This window comes from Lycorma delicatula, chromosome 8, assembly GCF_047948215.1.
Source record: "Lycorma delicatula isolate Av1 chromosome 8, ASM4794821v1, whole genome shotgun sequence".
Lineage (NCBI taxonomy): Eukaryota > Metazoa > Arthropoda > Insecta > Hemiptera > Fulgoridae > Lycorma > Lycorma delicatula.
The window spans coordinates 115,622,048-115,641,514 of NC_134462.1; positions in this window are offsets into that span (position 1 = coordinate 115,622,048).

A 19,467-nucleotide genomic window follows, 5' to 3' on the forward strand; every position below is an offset into this window, starting at 1 on the left:
ACCGTACTCTTTCTCCTTTTATCTGGGTTTCAATTTTCTCCGCAACCCTTCCGCGGTGTCTATCATAACAGGAGGCCGACTGCGAGTCGAGCTAGGGCCACAGATGCGAACTCGCTTTGCTAATGCCAGTATATTACCATCTACCCCCTATACAGGATCATTTATGGTCCTTCTTTACCGGGGGAAAACCTATAATAATGAGGACGGGGGAGTTACTATTGCAACTCGGTTCTTATACAACGGCCGCTCTATTTTCCCTTCATCTAACCCCTATAGAACTGTTAATTGAACTCAGTATTTATAAATATTCACTTTTATTTCAAACAATTCAGTTACAAAAAAAAAAAAATTAACGCATCACAGAACTTATACAATTTATAAACAAACTTCTTTTCTTTTAATTTAATGACTTGTAAGAAACATTGATAACATGTATAATAATATCGCAGTCTAAAGTCTCTACCGATATAGATAAAAATTCAAAATTTATACAATAATAATAATAATTTATTTTTTATTATTATTAATTTATTACAAACAACACAAAAATTTGTTTTAAACTCAATGTCACATAAAGAAACAGTACGAATAAAGAGTATGAAGTATAAATAAAGAAACAAAATTACCCAATATTCAACACTTATCTGCTATCTTAAAAAAATTCTAGATAAAAAATTTGCATTATTTTATACATTTTTATAAATTGCATTAGTTTACATTCTGAACCTATGAATAAATTAAACCTCCAAAAAGAAAATCCTTAAAAAACTGTTTCCCAAACAAAGAAATAAAAATATAATATAATTAAATGAAAAAAAAAAAAAATCAGGGGAAAATTATTTTAATAATTGAATTTAACAGAAAAAAAGTAAAATATTTGAATACATCTAATCATTTTCAAAACGAAAAAAGAGATTAATTACAAATTTGTTGCAGTTATTAATTAACGAAAAAAAAACGGTTAAATTCAGTTACCCGGTGTTTTGATTTCAAAAAAAAAAACATATGGCCTGATATGATATTATGTACAATATATTTTGAACACAATACTTTTTTTAAATCTCCATTGTCCAACTGAATTTTATATTTGATAAAGTTTTTAAAATTAATACTTATTTTTTGAAGTTAAAACTTAGTAATATCTTAATGTGGACACCACTTTGATTAAGAGAAAACAATAATTATTTTATTTAAAATAAATATTTAAAACGTTTACATATTTGTTAAATTTATCACCTCTTATAACAAAATAAAATTTATTCTCAGCAAGCCGTTTTGTTGCCGGGTTTTAATTTAAAACCTGAGCCTGGTGTATAAGTCCATTCATTAACAGAAAAAGAAAGCAGCTGTGTACGTGCTCCAAACCAAGAAGTTATATGTATTTGGTACTAAAGCCTACCAGAAAATCATTCGAACCAAAAGCCAAAGTAATGCTTTAGCAACTTAATATTGTTATAGCGCCATATTTGTTTAGCGAATATCTTATCCTTAATGTCAATTACAAAAAAAATGAATCCTAAAATTCTACTGTTAGAGGAATTTGATCGATTTATTTTTTCTAAAAAAATTAAAGAACAAATTTTTGGTTATTGACAATTCAGCGGAGGTATTCTAATAGATAGCTGCCGAGTAGTAATTTACAATACTAGTATAACGTGAAATAAAGTTTTTTAATGTTTCACTTAAATTACCGAAATGTTTTTGACGTTTTTTTTAAATTTACTGCATTCTGTTACTTGTATGTTAATAATCTTTCTGACACATCTGATTTTTTAATAAAAAAAAGAAACTCTAACTTTACGTAATGGCACACAGATATGGGGGACGCTTACATATTGTACAGCTATACGACGTGCAAAGTAACGTTGAAATTATACAATGTTTTCAGTACAAGTTAGCGAGATCCACTGCAGAGGGCACCGTGTTTCGCTCGAAACGAGGAAATCCACGAATATCTTGGATTGTGTTATGTTTATGACGAGATCGGCCGGATCGATTTAAGTTACGGACAGCGATTAGACAGTAACATGAACTTTCTACCTAGACAATATTGAAGTTGTCCGGGGACTGAAACGGCAACATTAGCTGGACTTTGGATATCTGAGTGGTACTTGAACTGGTTTTATATCAGATATGTGATAAACGTCTTTAAAGTGCCTTAATGAGAAGCCTAACAAGAAATATAAGGTTCTTTTCCTGAATTTGTTATGCTACCATTTAATAAATTTTTGGATTCTTTTTTGGTTTGTTTTTTCAATAAATTATTGTGATCTCTTGAATCTTTGTGATTGCAATTAATGCAAATTTGCTTATTTCTGTAGACTTTTTATGTATATATGGTTTATATATAAATATATATGTTTATCTACGTATGTACAATTTATTAAAGTATTGGCTGGAAAGCCCTCTTCATTTGCTTTTTGTAATACAATTTACTTCTGGTTCTCTAATTGGGACCGATTGTAAATACATAATTTGTGAGAAAAAAAATGTTTTCGTAATCTAATACTTCGGTACTAATGTAGTAGTTAGTTTGTTAGTTCTTAGATCTAACAAACTAACAGGTTGAAACGCTAATCTTGAATAGCGAGAGAGGCGAGCGTAGGTTAAGTTTGGTTACATTACATTTATAATTTTTATTTATATTCTTATTTCAATATAGCATTTCAACGGCGCTATCTAAGAACTAACTAACTACAGCGGTAGATCTCCTACTACTATAATACCAATATTTCTAATACTAATCCTATTGGGTGGTTATTGTTATCTAATGAATGAATTGTTATCTAATGAATTGTTATCTATTGTCACAATTAAGAATGGTAATTTTATAATTCCTTATTTGTCAGTTCCTTTAAGGTATTTTATTATTAAATTATCAAAAATAGCTTAATACTTTTTATTTTTTATTTTATGTACAGGTTAATATCATACAATTAGCACAGATAATACGGTCCAAAAGGGTATAAGGGGGATAATTTTTTTTAATTTTTTAAATGACTTGCAAATAAAGGATCAAAGAGTTAATAACACTATTTATTATGACGTCTATTATTCAGTTGACTTTTATCATCCATTCTGAACCCAAAAAGGAAGATTCCACCATGCGACAATTCCAGTCGCTACGCCACCCCTTACATACCTAGCTCTGATTGGCTTTACCGGATGTCATCTTCTAGACCTACGGACTGATTGACATCACTCAGTCTACATCTTGGTCTCTGTCAGAATTCCACCAATACAAATGCCACGAATGACAATTCCATCGGTATAAACCCTATAAACTAACAGTACAAAAAACAAGCAACCAAAATTACTCATACGAAATAGACCGAGTAGAAAAATTATAAATTTTGAGCTAAATGCCCTACAACAAAAGAAAATAAAACGAACATCATCGCACAATAAGAAAATAAAAACAATTAACATCTAACAAAACTTCGAAAACGCCCAAGTGACCCTAGACCATCCGTGTCATACGAACATCCACTCCTATTTGCCATCCCCAACTCGATGAATAACAAAATATTTCATAAAACTCTTTACTATAAACCATTCGGTCAGGCTTTTCCAATTGACAATCAAATCCAAGTAAGATCCAATTTCTCCAAGCTGCCTTACAACCCCTAATCGTCTGTCCTCATAACGAAGACTCAATATAAAACATGAAAAGCATCGTCCATTATACTACAACTCGGACACAGACCCGAATAAGCCTTGCTGGAAAGAGCCAAATAATCCCTAAAAGCACCACAGCTCTAAAGAAATTGTGTGGGATATCTATTAAGAAACACCCAAGAGGCTCCCCATAAACTCCTCATATCAGGGAAGAGACCATGCTTATAACGGTCATTCCGTTATAAGCAGGGATTTGCTTATAATTGTGTCATTCCATCTCTCCTGCTACAATTGAAATCCATTATTTTCAATCTCTCTAATTATTCAGAAGTCAATTCACCCAACGTTTTTTGCAAAATAACGCTGTTGACGCTCAACCGCGAGAACATTAATGAACTTCACTCCTGCAATCACCAGAACAGCCTCACGAGAGATAGTGCGATAAATCCCTATTACTGTTAACAGCAAGAGGCAATAGGCCCTTAGTAAAATATACCTATAACTCGCTTATTTTAGTCTATCCGCGCATACAGGCGCGGCATAAAACATAATTACACACCTTTATAAAAGATACATATGGTCTTAAAATTTAGACCCCAATCCGGATTCACCACACGTTAAATATCAATGAAGACACTATTGACCTTCTTCGTTTTTTGTTGCAAATGCTCCACGAGTCAAAAATTTCTGTCAAGAAGCACCCGGAGTTACTTCTGAACCTGAACATAACGGATTCCGTAGCCTGACATAGATATACGCACCCATCGCGTCACAGCCAAACGGGCTTACAGCAAAATCATTGTGGTTATATTCGGACTGAATGCCAACTTGTGCTGATGGTCCCACAGCTCTAGTATCCTACAGGCCTGAGAGGTCGTAAGTTCAATCTCGTTTCGCGTTCATCATTCGACCAGCAGCAGCCCGTCATCGGCATAAGCGAATAAGCGACAACCGCCAGGCAACCTCAGCCGCATCAGAGAATCAAACTCTACAAACCAAAACAAAGTGTCCAGTACACTGCCTTGAAGACAACCTTTAGACGGTGTCTTTACTACTTCGTAGCTACCATCACAAAGCAGAAACTTTTATCATACTGTACAATTACGTATAAATGTTATAGTATTAAAATTTATTTTTAAAGTTGGGTTAAAATATAGTGTTATACATAATCAGTACTAGGCCGAAGTATTACATACTCGTACGTATAACAAAAAAAAAAAAAAAAAAATATATATATATATATATATACTATCTATCTCTTGTATTAATAAAAAGAAAGATAAATTTTTTATTCCCTCCTTAACACCGGTGAATCTTTTTTTCACCTCTTTTTAATTTAATTATATTGATTCATTAATAATTATTAACCTTTGATTGTAAAAAAGTTTTACAATAAATAGTAAATTCGATAATAATAAAAATATATATATATATATATATATATATATATATATATATATATATATATAAATCAGAAGTTATTTGTGAAATAAAATTTTTTGTTCTTTTCATTTAATAAAAAAGGAATTGAAGTCGGAATCAAACCGATGTTCTTTTCCCATTAATAGCAAAATATTTCATTAATTAAAATTTTATTTGGCTATAACTCTGGAACCAATTACAATAAGTACCAGTTAGGTATATCGTTGAAAAGATCTCAATGAGAGCTTATTATTGTAGTTAAGAAAAACTCCAAAATCCAAATATTTTGGATTTTTGGCTTTTTTGGAAAATTTTAGTCAAGTCGATTGCAATCAAAAGGGGAGGTGCACAATTATATGTTACAACAGTCCTAAATCCAAAATTTCATTATTCTACGACTAATAATTTTTGGGTTAAGCGAGATTAATATGCACTTAAGTATGAAGAGACGTCACGCCGAAAATAGCCAAAATGGATTCAGGAATGGTCAAATGGAAATTTTTGTTTATATCTGGAAAGCGAAATTTTTCGCGATCACAATACTTCCTTTACTTCGTACAAGGATGTAAAAATCTAAATTTATAAACAACTGTCAATTTTTTTAATTGGTCTCAAATTATTTTTAGTGATAACTAGTTATTGAACTCACTCCTGTAACAATTCGATTTCGCAGATCTTGAAGAGTAGCAGGCTTAATTGGTAAACCCACTGGGTTGGTCTAGTGGTTAACTCGTCATCGCAAATCAGCTGATTTTGACTTCGAGGATTCTAAGATTCAAATACTAGCAAAAGCAAGAATAACTGTTTTACAGATTTGAATACTAGGAAGTTGATACCAGACTTCTTTGCTGGCTGGGATTCAATTAACCACACATCTCAGGAATGGTCGACCCGAGACTGTGTAAGACTACACTTCATTTGCATTCATACATATCATCATCTGAAGTAATACCTTATGGAAGTTCCGTAGGCTAAACAGAAAAAAAGATAATACCCCGAAAGTAAAAGGTTTTATATATATGTTATTATTTATATTTTATTGTTGTTATGTTACAAAATAGAATTATAAACGAGTGTTCCGGTCTAAAGAAATAAAAAATATTATTACATTTGTTACTTAAAATTAAAATATCTATTTAAAATTTAAAGAGATAAAACATTTCATTTAACAGAACATAATAATATTAAAAATGCCTATCTTATAAAAACAAAAATTATAAAAAAAAAATAAGAATAATACACGTATAGTCACATATGCTGATAATAAATTTATGATGAAAAACAAGTTTTAATTTAATATTATATTATATTACAATACAATAGAATAGGATAGGGCAGCTTACACTTTAATATCAACGCATCACTTTATATTTAAATGACTTGAAGATAATGTGGTATTTTGTTAAATATAGGTCCAATGTTTAATATAAACGAGGTCGTGGTTTTAAATGGACTTTTATTTAAAATCAGTAAAAGATATTTAATAATTAAAAACAAATTATTGTTTTTATTTGTACGTAAATTATCTCTCTTTTTTTTAAATATAATTTTTTTTGTTTTTTCTTTCGAATGAATTATCCAATTTTAAGGGGTTGCAAATGAGTAAAACCCCCAAAATTACGAAATAGTTGATTTCATTATATTTTTGGAGAATCTAATGTTATAGGTAGACTTCATAAGAAAGCTAATTATTGTAATGGGTACCATGATTTGACTTCAGGAGAATTTCAACATATCGTTGTGTTTCACACACCCCAGATCCCAAAACAACCTTCAGCCCAAAAGTTCATATATACATTTATATATATATATTTCAATTTCTTGTGAGCATAACTGCAATTTTGACCAATCACTTTAAAATTGTTCCTTAAAAATAACTCGTCAGAAAATCTCGGTCGACTTCGTTAACGGCTAAAATCGGACCATGGGAATGAAAATGGGGGCTTTTTAAAAAAAAACAAAATATCGCTATAACTTTCTTATCAAATAAAATATCGAATTCGTTTAAAGTTCCTACTATTTTTTGGATAACAGCCTAGAACATATGTAAGTAAAGTTTTTTGATATCACTAACCACTGGCCCAGGGGTAGAAAAAATTGGGTTTCGAAGGCAAAAAACATCGTACATCCCTTAATAGGTACAATATCGCATCAGTTTAAAGTGGTCCGTTAGTCCTCTAAACATTACTTACAAATTTGTCTGAAACAAGTTTTGATATGACCAACCCTTACGGCAAGGAATGGCCAAAATTTTGTTGGAATAGTAAGAAGATGGGCTTGTCATATGCTAAACACGTGAAACTTTTTCACATGCAACCATTGTCATATTGAGTAAATTTGAAATTTTTCTTAATTTTAAGGTGGAAATCTTTTTCATATCCTACTTAGCATCGGTGAAATCTACTTCCGCGTTCCGGCTGTCGACAGGGATTTCTTTTTTTTTATATTATGAATTTTATTTTGAATATACTGAAGTTGAAACTTTACAATTTTTGAACATACTTAAGTTAAATTAACATTGTCTAACAATTTAAAATTTAACATTACTAACAATTTCTAAAAATTGGCAATATTTTTAAAATAAAAAAAAATATTTACCAACAAATAAAAAAATATTTCTTCCCTTAAAATAAAAAAAAATTGATGTGGACAACACATGAGTTCCTTGTATTCCTACTAAATTACATTTTTAAAAGTACATAAAATTTTATTTCATTAAAAACATCTGATATTTTTATAATTTTTTTTTTTTTTTTACTATTGAATTATTATTAATCATAAAAGTTTTTTTTACAAAGAGAAGTTAATAATTAATAATAAATCAATATATTTAAATTAAAAAGAGAAAAAAAGTTTAAAAAAATAAAAAATAAAATGAAGTCTGATTCGAACCGATGTGCTGTCTTCTTCTAAGATTCAAATATTTCACAAATTAAAACCTTATTTGGTTCTAACTCTGGAACCAATGAAAATAAGTACCATTTATGATTCATCGTTGAAAAGCTCTCAATGAGGGCTTATTATTGTCATAATGTAAAAGTCCAAAATCGAATTTATTGAGGATTTTGGGCTTTTATGGACATTTTTGGTTTAGTCGATAGCAATCAAAAGAGGAGGTGCACAACTAGATGTTACAACAGTCCTAAATTTAAAATTTCAATATCCTACGGCTAATCGTTTTTTAATTATGCGAGACACATACGTACATACAGAGGTCTCGCCGAAACTAGCCAAAATGGATTCAGGGATGGTGAAAATGGATATTTCTGTTGAAATCTGAAAACCGAAATTTTTCGCGATTACAATACTTCCTTTACTTCGTACAAGGAGGTAAAAAACAAATAATAAAAAAATTACATATTTTGACACTACCATTCGGCTATTTAGCGTTGTCATAGTAAATAAAGTTATCTACAAAACTTTCTTAAATTCTTTAGGTTAATTGAATTTCTCCAAAATCCTACGTTTCCATATATTTTTTTTGGAATTGACGTTCAAATTTTTAAAATGGGCTGTGATGCATCATTCTGCAATCTGTTACCTTTTTCCTTTTTAGTTTAATTTTTTTAAGTAATTTTTTTAGAAAATTATTGTAATACATCCGTCATTGCTTCTTTTTTTCCATTCAGATTTCATATTCGAATTAAAGATGAATAAATGAAATTTATATCTAGAAATCAGATATCTAGTAACTTAGATTAACATACATAATCTTTTCTTTTTCCTGTTTAGCCTCCGGTAACTACCGTTTAGATAATACTTCAGAGGATGAATGAGGATGATATGTATGAGTGTAAATGAAGTGTAGTCTAACCTAGATTATACATAATCTAGGTTAATATAGGTGTTTTTAAAATTTATCATAGTTTTACTCGGCTGAATTTTACCCTAATTTATTTTCTTTCCATATTCTGGAATATATATTTTTTTTACGTAACGGCCAAAAGCGATTTAATTTTTGTGTTAAAATGTTTCATGTAATCATATTATTTTTTGTTTTTTATTATATCTGAATTAAAGAAAAAATAAATTTAAAACACTACAACATATTCGAAGTCAATCGCTATTTGTACTGAAATAATTTTTTCATAAAATTTCATAAGATTAAAAAAGGAAGGAAAAATATCTGAATAAAGATATTTATTCTCCTATTCTGATTCGTTTGTTTTGTTTGAGTAGTTGTCCCACCATGTCTAAATTATGAATAGTATTAATTAGTTAACTGATCGGTTAAATATTTAATATAATTGTTCGAATTAATACGTTTTTACCACAATACACAACAATCAGTAACTGGTACGTAGCCGTGGAATTTGAATTTTGTCTTTGTGAAAGAAATTTATTTGCATTTTTCATTTTAGCTTCCTAAAATATTCAAATTTTATTATTAGTTTCATTTTATCACTTTCCACATGAAAATAATATATTCATATAGATTTAACGCTAGAATAAAAGAATTATTAAAATTAAATGACTAGTAAAATTTATAATGATTTTGTATTTAAAACATTTTTCTGTAATAGAATATACGTTTTAAATTCATAATCATTTATTTTACGTAAATTTAATCTATAATTATTGCCATACAATTACATTATTTACAGTTTTTTATCATGTAATCGATGTTAATATTTTTTAATTTTAATTTTTTTATTTTATAATTTTATTGGAAAATTTCACAAACATTATTTATTTAATAATGGGATATCTACTAAAAGCGGTTAGCAATGATCGTATTAAAGCGTGGTCACTGCAGTGTTAAACTTCAGAATCATCGGAATAGAACAAACACGAGTCCATATAATTTACCCCTTTCTGTCGTAGAAAAACATCATTTCGGAATTTATTCAAACTCAGTAGGGGTCATCATCACGGTTACAATTTATTTTTTATACGTATCATTAAAAAATTTACATTTATAATTTTAAATTCATTTTATAAACAGGAGAAAAATATGAGTAAAGTTTATTTTAAATAAACTTTGTTATTACGTAAAAAAAAAAAAAAAATGATAGACAACTTAAATTAGGCACTGTTTTATGCAAATAATTTACGAAATGTTAACTGTCCCTCAGATTTCAACTTGAAGGAATAACTGTTTATGGAAGGAAAGATGGGAAAAAAGCGAGTGAAGTAGAGGTTTGAGATTTGTCATAAAGTGTTTCCATGTCCGCTGTCATTCATTTCTGCTTGGAACCTCCAACCTTTACCCTTAACATTTCAACGCACCTGACAAGAGTAATCTCATTTTCAAAATGTTACCTGCCTATCCTATTTTATATCAGTTTTATAAACTTTCTAACATATACTTATATTTTGAGAGTTGTACAACGCATATTTTAAATTTAGTTCTCCTATATTTTGACACGTCTAAAAAGCTTTACACGTTACTCCTATCCACAACACGTCGTAATATAGGATCAACTGATTTTTAGAAAAAAATATTATCACATATTTCTTGAAAAATCGATCCTTCATTATTCTTATGGAAGTAATATGCTAATGTAATTTTTTACAGGTAGACATATAATATGCTCTTTAATACGCTTTCGGTTTATATATAAAAAAAAAATATTGATAATTTCAACATAAAAAGCCTTATGAAAGTAAAATATAAATATAATAAATCAAAGACTGACTTGTTAAAAGGAGTAATGAATCCCAAACAAAAAATGAGCCTTAAACTGGTCAAAATCAGTATAAAAAAAAAAATTTATCGAGAGTTTGATGGAAATCTTAAAAATGTTTACGAATTATTAATCTCAAATAGTGTCGAAAAGTTTGAGTTTTACTCGAAAAATATTTTCTTTTTTTTGTGTTTGTTTTCTCCAAGCCAGATCTGTGTGTGTTTATAGGCAAATGCAATTATTACTACTGGCTTGCAACGCCTGACGTAAGCTGCAGACGTAGTCTAATAATGTAAGTGTAAATGTACCTGTAAATATGCAGTCTGAGATGTAAAAAACAAGCAAGAGAAAGGTAGATTAGAAATAAATAAAAAATCTAAGTAAGCTGCACGATAAGATAATTTTGCTGCATCGTTTATGAAGTAATATTTTTACAACACTTGAAATGTCTCTTAAAGTAGCATCTCGAAAACAATAGCGTATTAAATGTAATTGTGTGATATTGTGCTTACTACGACTGTATTCACAATATAGTTTATATTTAGTAGATAGTATATATTTATAATATAGTACACAAATTATAATAATTTGTGTACAAATACACAAATTATATAGCCGGGAAAATTAAACACTGTATGTGTATTAGTACACATACAGTGTACTAATGCTTATGCTTGTAGTAAATATACTATATGCAGTGTTTCTCAACCTGGGAGTCGCTATGATATGAACGGGTTCGTGAAATTAACCTACAACTTTACATGTAAACAATAATAAAAACATTTAAGAGAAAAAAATCATTTGTGAAGGACGTTTTACTTAGATTTATAAGTGCACATGTAAAGAAAATAAATTAATGAGATGGTTGCGTTTGATTTTCATTTAAACGTTTCTCCGTACGCGGATCAACGTTAGAAACACGCAAAAACAAATTTTTTTCAAGTGATAAAATGCGATTCTTATATTTAGGTCTGCGTAACCGTAAACAAAAAACCGTTTTCACAGAGACATTAATAGTTTCAATGCTTCTGGACTAAATATTCATACTTTCGACGAGCAAGCCAAAACGTATCTAAACCTTCAGATGTGAATTGTAGTTGTAGATATAACATTTTATCGGAAGACATTTTGATGTGCTGATTTTAAATCTCAGTAATAATTTAACAGTTGCGGTAACGTTTCCACTAAATGGATTTAGTATCCACCTCTTCCAGAAATCATTTTTATCTTCCGGGAAATACTCCGCCAACTAAATTTTAGCTTACGCAAATGCATCTTCATGCTACCCAAACTGTTGAGAATAGCAGTACTTCTTCACCCAGATTTTTCTCAATATATTCGGAAGTGAATGGAAATATATCAAAGTTTTTGCTTATAAGGCAAATAATCCAGTGATAAAGCTTTTTAATGAAAGTATGAACTTTGTCTGTCATTAATAAAATGTTTTTGTTACGTCCACGTAAATTCACATTCAAGTCGTTTAAATGCGAAAGTACATCACCTAATTCAACAGCACTATATATACTCATTATTATGTAAAATCAAAGAGAATGGCCTTTATTTATCCTGGAAAAATATTACTAATTCATTTCGCAATTCTAAGAACCGGTTTATAGTACTTTCCCCACATAATCATCTAATTTCTGTATAGAAAAAAGAATTTTTTCTTTTCGCCCGTTTTATCGCATAGTTTAGCAAACAGCCGCAGGTAAACAGTAAACTAGGTTTCATTGGGTTTGGGTTGGGGGGGAGTCGCGAAATATTCCTTATATATCTTTTTTTTTATTCTGGGGTCGTGAAGCTAACAAATTTGAAAACCACTGCTATAAAGTATAATTATCGAGAAAAACCTTCGCGTATTAGAGTTCTGCAGATCCTAGAAAAACAATTTCATAATGATATTATTTATGCATATCGGAAATTTAGCCTGCTTTTTCTTGATAACTACAGACTTGGACCGATTTAGATGAAGTTTGTAGGCTTTATTCGATAAACGGTGCATTAATGTAACGATATTTAATTTTCTTCACAACTGGTCAAAACAGTAGAAATAGATGAACTGTATGGGTTCCGTATCTCAAAATTTTTCACAAAGAGTATAAGTAATTTTTTTCACATAATTTAATTGTCCTTAGATACTTCATGATGGTGTTATTTAAGCCCCACAAAGAAATCTGCTAAAAAAAACCTTTTTTGTTAGTTGTCGTTTCGGACTGAAAGACATATCCGTTTCATTCGAATAACATTTTGGTTATGTATTTCGATCAATTGCATTCACATGTGAGGGATAATAAGCTTAAAGTCTTTTTTTAATAATTTATCGATTTTCTTGATATCACAGACCGGATTAATCTACTTTTATGAAATTTATTACGATAACTTTTGAACATTGGCGATCGATACCGTTTAATTGTGGTTAAAATTAGTCAAAGAGGTGGGAAGATATAGTGGAGAGGTAAGGGTCTCTTATTTGAAAAAATTTACTCAAAAAGTAGAATAATTTTTACTGGATTACTTACATATTTTAATGTTCCACCTAATGTTTTTTCGTAAGCAGTGGCTGTGAGAGTTGCATTGCATTGGCTGGAATAGTTACGCAACTTTGTTTTTTTTAATATTTTGATATTTTTTTTATTTTAATACATATAATGAACACATTTAATTACATGACTACTAAATAGAAGTGTAATGTTTTTAGAGTATATGTATGTATATTTCTCTATCGTAGCAGCTTAACGGCCGAACCGATTTAGATGTATGGTCTCGCGTTGGAATCCTTACGACGCAACCCATCAATCACTCATCCATGAAATTTCAAAAGTCAAGCTTACTCCCTACTCGTTACTGAAATGGACTCGTCCAACATCTGAACATCGCGGCAACGCAGTAGAACACTACCGATAGTAACAACAATGCAATCATAACGATCAGTGCATTGCTAGAGACAAGATGGTGTTTTCGCTAGATGAATGTGTTTTCATTCTTGAGTGTACTTCAGTACGAAATCAGCGGTTGCAGTTCTAGATTTGTTTCGCCATAAGTACCCAGATAAACCAGCTCCTAACAAAACAACAGTATTAAGGTTAGTTGCAAAATTTAGAGAGACTGGTTCTATTAATAACAAGGAACACAAAAGATCTGCGTCGGTGTTGAATACAGATACAGTCTCTGAAATCAAAGACCGATTACTCGCCTCGCCAAATAAATCGATCAGACGTTTGTCTGCTGAAATTAATTTGTCTAAATCGACTGTTCATCGGGCGACCAAACAATTACAATTACGACCTTATCGCCTTCAAACGGTTCATCCATCGTCTTCTTGAGCCCGACAAAGAAAAACGGCTACAATATTGTCAAAGGTTCCGTCGATTTCTGCGTGAGGGAATTAATGTTATGAATTCGTTGTTTTTCACAGATGAAGCACGGTTTCATTTGGACGGCTACGTAAACAACCAAAACAGTAGAATTTGGAGCGCTGAAAATCCCCACGTTTATCACGAAAAACAATTACACCCGCAGAAGTCGGGCGTGTGGTGCGCGATATCGCGGAAGAAAATAATCGGTCCTATTTTTTTCGAGTACTCCATTAATGCAGAAAGATATCAGGATATTTTATTTCAGTTCATCGCACTCTTGGAAGAGGAAGACAGACACTGCTGGCTACAACATGACGGTGCGACATCGCACTACGCAGGTTCAACTTCTGATTTCGTTGAGGAATTCTTTGGTAATCGTGTTATCGGTCGACGCTTGTGGCCACCAAGATCTCCAGATTTGACTGCGGCGGATTTTTTTCTACGAGATTACCTCAAAGAAAAAGCCTACAGCAACAAACCACGAACACTTGAACAATTGAAAATCAATATTGAACAAGCTGTATTAAATATCCAGCCACAAACTTTGAAAAAAGTTGCAAGAAACGCTGTAAAAAGAATTGAAGCTTGTATTCAAGAAGATGGCGGCCACTTCCAACATTTACTCTAAATGTAAAGTAATGGATGGTAATAATAAAAATTACATTTACATTTACACATGCCTTTTTATTATTTCAATACCTACCAATATAAGGTTGGGTTGCGTTTTATATGGGACACCCTATATATATATATATATAGTAGGGGATATTTTCTGGTCGAAGAAAATACTTTAATGAGTTGAATAATAAACTGTGAACTGTAAGAATCTATCACAATGTTAGCTGGTTTTGATGTGAATGATTCAAATCAATCGAATGCATAAAATAATAGATAATAAAATAAAAATAATAGAATTAAATTTAAAAAATTAAATAAATTAAAAAAAAATTATGTTTAATAAAAATCTTTAATTAATAATAATGGGCTTCCTGTGGGAACTGTATGTGAGGCTGTAGTGGTAGATGCGAGCACCTCGTGCGAGGTTAGACCAATCATCTCCATCAACTGGTAAAAAACGGGTTACCTCTAGGGCGCTGTTTTAGGAGGTGCAATGAAATGCTCTTATAATATCTCTGCAAACAATGGTCCGATTTTCAAAATTCAAATTTTCGGGTATTCGTTAGTAGGTTGAAGGCTAACGTTTGGATGCATCAGGTACAATCTCGATCTACCAGATCACGGTTATTCGGAAATTTTGTTATATCTTCGTAACCGATCTTCTGATTTTCAAAATGCAAACGGGGTATTTGCTATTATAATACAAAATCACGATGGAATCAAACCAGAACAAAAATTAAGTAGCACACTCAGAAAAATCGAGTGGCCTGCGCTACATCGAGACCAGCTTGAGCTTGGAGAGCTCCCACAAACTGTCTTTATAAATTTTCGTGACAGTACGATTCGAGCTAATCCTGTCGGCATAAGATCGAGCTCACTATTGTCGAATTTGATGCTTTAGGGGGACAGGGAAAAGGAGAACGGCGTATGCTGCCGCCACTAACACTGTGCGCTGGGCTGTGACGGTGCGTAAATACAAGGAACTACCCTAGATACAGCTGTCGTAGATCTGGGCACTCACATCATTGCCAAGGGCCTGGCCTACGTAGCACTGAGTCGTGCGAGACAATTGGTGCGAGTGTTTGGCTATTAATTTTTTGGATCCCAGAAAATTGCTGTGTGATTCGGACGATAAAAAGTCTCTCGAGGAACTCAACCGCTTGAGAAATCTGAAAGTTTAAATTGGTATGCACCAAATAAATTGAAATGTTTACAGTTCCTCGTTTGGCTTTTTGGCTACCCATTAGCCAATAGGTAAGCTTCAATTTCTGATCAGTCTGTTTCTTCTTCTCCAGTAAATGACTACATTATGAAAATAATTTTGTTTATTTATTACTAAAAAATTAATATTACGCAATACATCACTAGCATTACAAAAAAAAAAAAAACAACAAAATTTATGTTTTTAACATTCCAATATGTAGTTTGATAATTTGTCAGCTGTTATCAAGTAGATAGTAAGGATAATACTGATAAATTTTTTGAAGAGAGCTTCCTAAATTATAGCTTAAAAAAACAATCTCTAAAATTTATTTTTATTTTTTTAAACAAATCGAGTTGAAATATTTTCAGTAGTTTGTTCAAATTTATAGAGCGTGATATTAAAGTACAGAAACGGTTTCGTATTTTAAACCTGAGGAATACTAAGAGAAAGAAATAAGCACGGATCTACATAGTTACAAAATTACTAATTTTGAAAAAAGAAATTACGAAAAAAATTATGAAAAAATTACTAATTATAATTATTACTAAATTACTATTACTTTTTCTTAAAAAAAATTATAACAATAAAAATGCACATTTTTATATTTCAATCAGCAAATAAATCAATAAACAAATAAATTTTTTTTCCGAAAAAGGTCCAATTTTCCAGATTAACAACCAATCTTGGATTAGTTTTTTTAAATTTTGTTATTCCTACACGTCGATTTTATTCAAACATGGGTCTTCCAAATGTACCTGAGAGAAGTCCAACATATGCTCATTATAAGCAATACATTGTTTATAATTATAAATACAAAATTGTAAATATAATCTAACAAAACTTAACCTACTCTCGCTTCGTTCGCTGACCTTTACAAGCGAGCGTAGGTTAAGTTAGGTTAGATTATATTTATAATCTCTCTGCAAATACCTCCAAAAAAACCAATGATTTGGAAGAAAAAAGTGGTAGGCAGGCGCTTACCGAAAAAGTCCCATGTGGTACATGATTTTAATGTAAACTTTTTCGAGGAAATCTAAAATCTTTGTAACTATGTCGATTGGTACGTATTTCTACCGTCAAGCATCTCACAATTTTCAAATATGAAGCCATTTCCGTACTTTAATACAAGTTACTAAATGAACAATACGAAAATAATTATTTATACATAAGGAACATTTTTAAAAATTAACTTTTCATTCCTATAGTTCAACGTGCTGATATTATTGAGGGGTTTTAATCTGTTATATAACTTTATTTAAAATACCAAAGGATAGGAATAAATTCTGATTAATTTTTATCACGTTAATAAAGTCATTTATAATTTTTGTTTTGTCGTTCGTTATTTAGGAATCAATTTTTAGCGGTTTACATAACACTATTATACAACTGTTTTGTTATTATTTTTCTTTTCATAAAAGAATAAGTAATAAAATGTAAAAGAAAATAACTACAGATATAAGGAAAAAGTAATTTTCATTATTTCATAACCTGTTCCAAGTGCTAAAATTTGATTTTTATCGGTAAAAATTTACTCTTACAAACAGTAAATTTTTCTGTTACCTTCACCTTTTTGAGGTGTTAGACCATTTCCTTAAATATAAGGATAAAACCCCGTAATGTTAAAAAAATTAATTTAATACTAATGTCTTTGCATTTATATATATATTTATATAATCATTAAATCAGTCATGTTACACAGTAGAATGTTTATTTACTACTGTAATTCATTGTCAACGATCCAAGAGTCTTCAATCCATTTGTCAGTAGACTGTTACTAAGCGACATGTCAACGTCATATTATATAATGGCATCCTCTAATTATCCTTAATAACGTTGCCTACGTTACAACAATGTCAAACATAGAATATCCATTCTCGTATGTAATTCCAATTAGTTCAAATAAATATTACCGCAATTGTTAAACAAATAATAATTACGATAATACAATTTATACTCGTACTTATACTTTATTTACTGGTACTTTTACTTTTTGTTTCGTAAACATTAATTTGAAAAAATTGATTTATTTAATTAAAAAAAAAAACATACACTTTTAATGTTTCTAATATATAAATACCATATTTATTTCCACACGCCAAAGAATCGGCTGCAAAACCAAATGAAATAGATATGAAACCGTAAATGTACACTTCAGTAACACTGATGTACAAAATAAAATTTATTTTTTAAATGTATCTGTTTATTGATTTCTTTCTCTGAATCGTTTTTTTTTTTTGCGTAGTTCAGAGATTTGTAGGTAGAATTTTTCAATCACCCACAGTATAATAGAAACAACACATTAAAAGTCTATAAGAGTCAATATAACTAATGTTATGGATGTCATATACTTACATTACAACGTTTTAGCACATGCTCTCCTTTTATAAGAAAAAAAAACAGAAAGTTTTGTTAGTGTTACTCTCGTAAAAATAACTGTCTGTATCATTTACACTTACAACTATGAAATTTTACTGTTCACTCAGTACACTTATCACACTGACTGAACTGGTTATACCAGCGTTTCTCAACCTCTCAGTATTTGCGACCCAATTTTCAATCATAATTTTCACCGCGCCTCCCCTCTCAAACAATAATAATGTATACAATAATAATGGATTTTGATGCTAAACTACACTAGACGTTAATTATAAACCTTACAAATTACCTGATTTCCTATTTCTTACATCAAAAGACTTATCAGGACACAAAAACTGAGAAAAAAATAATGATATTTCAATTTCAATTATTACTATTCAATACTCTGTACTTTTATTAGGGTCTAAATAATATTGGAAGACCGGTGAATCATTATTTAAAAATATATTATTTAAAAGATTACTTTTTGTGTTTACGGATTTTCATTAAAAAGTCTCGTTCAAAAACATTTAAACTAAATTAAATAAACACATTAAATTATATGTAATAAATACTGTTTATTTATAAAATTCTGTATAGATAGAAATTATGATTTAAAAAAAATAATTTTGTGCAATTCTCCAAGAATTAAACGTATTGAATAATTTACACGGGAAACAATAATTATAAAAATGGTAACCATAAGGAAATCACTCATAGATTAGCAACTGATACCCGGTAAATAAAAACACATGGGAAGTACGAGTAGGTCATAATCAAGGGCTATTTTCGTTACTTGTATGCAATACAGCGTGTACATGGTAGAATTTACTTACGGAAATTTATGGAATTTATAAAATGCATTTAGATTCGAGATTTTTAAAGGGGGCTTTGCTTCGAAAATCGTTGGTATTCAACTAAGTAAAAAGGGGTCAACGATTGCGTTTATTAAAAACTGTTTCTATATAAAAGCGGCTAACGAATGAAGGGACCAACTTACACCCGACAATAAGGAGTTCCCCTCATTACAAGTGCCAACTGTTTCCTCGGAAGGCGGATGAGCGGGGTTTTGGGTACTGGGCACCACTCTATTGTCTGTCTATTGTCCTCTAAAGCGGACGAAAGTTTTTAGAAAGTTGATGGTATTAGAAAATGCAGAAGGTAACGGAAGATCCTAGCGATAATTCCTTGCATTACGCCATTACGCTATGATGCTGGCTTCAATTGTCAAAAGTTTAGGAATTAAAATATCTTCTCCTTCGGATCT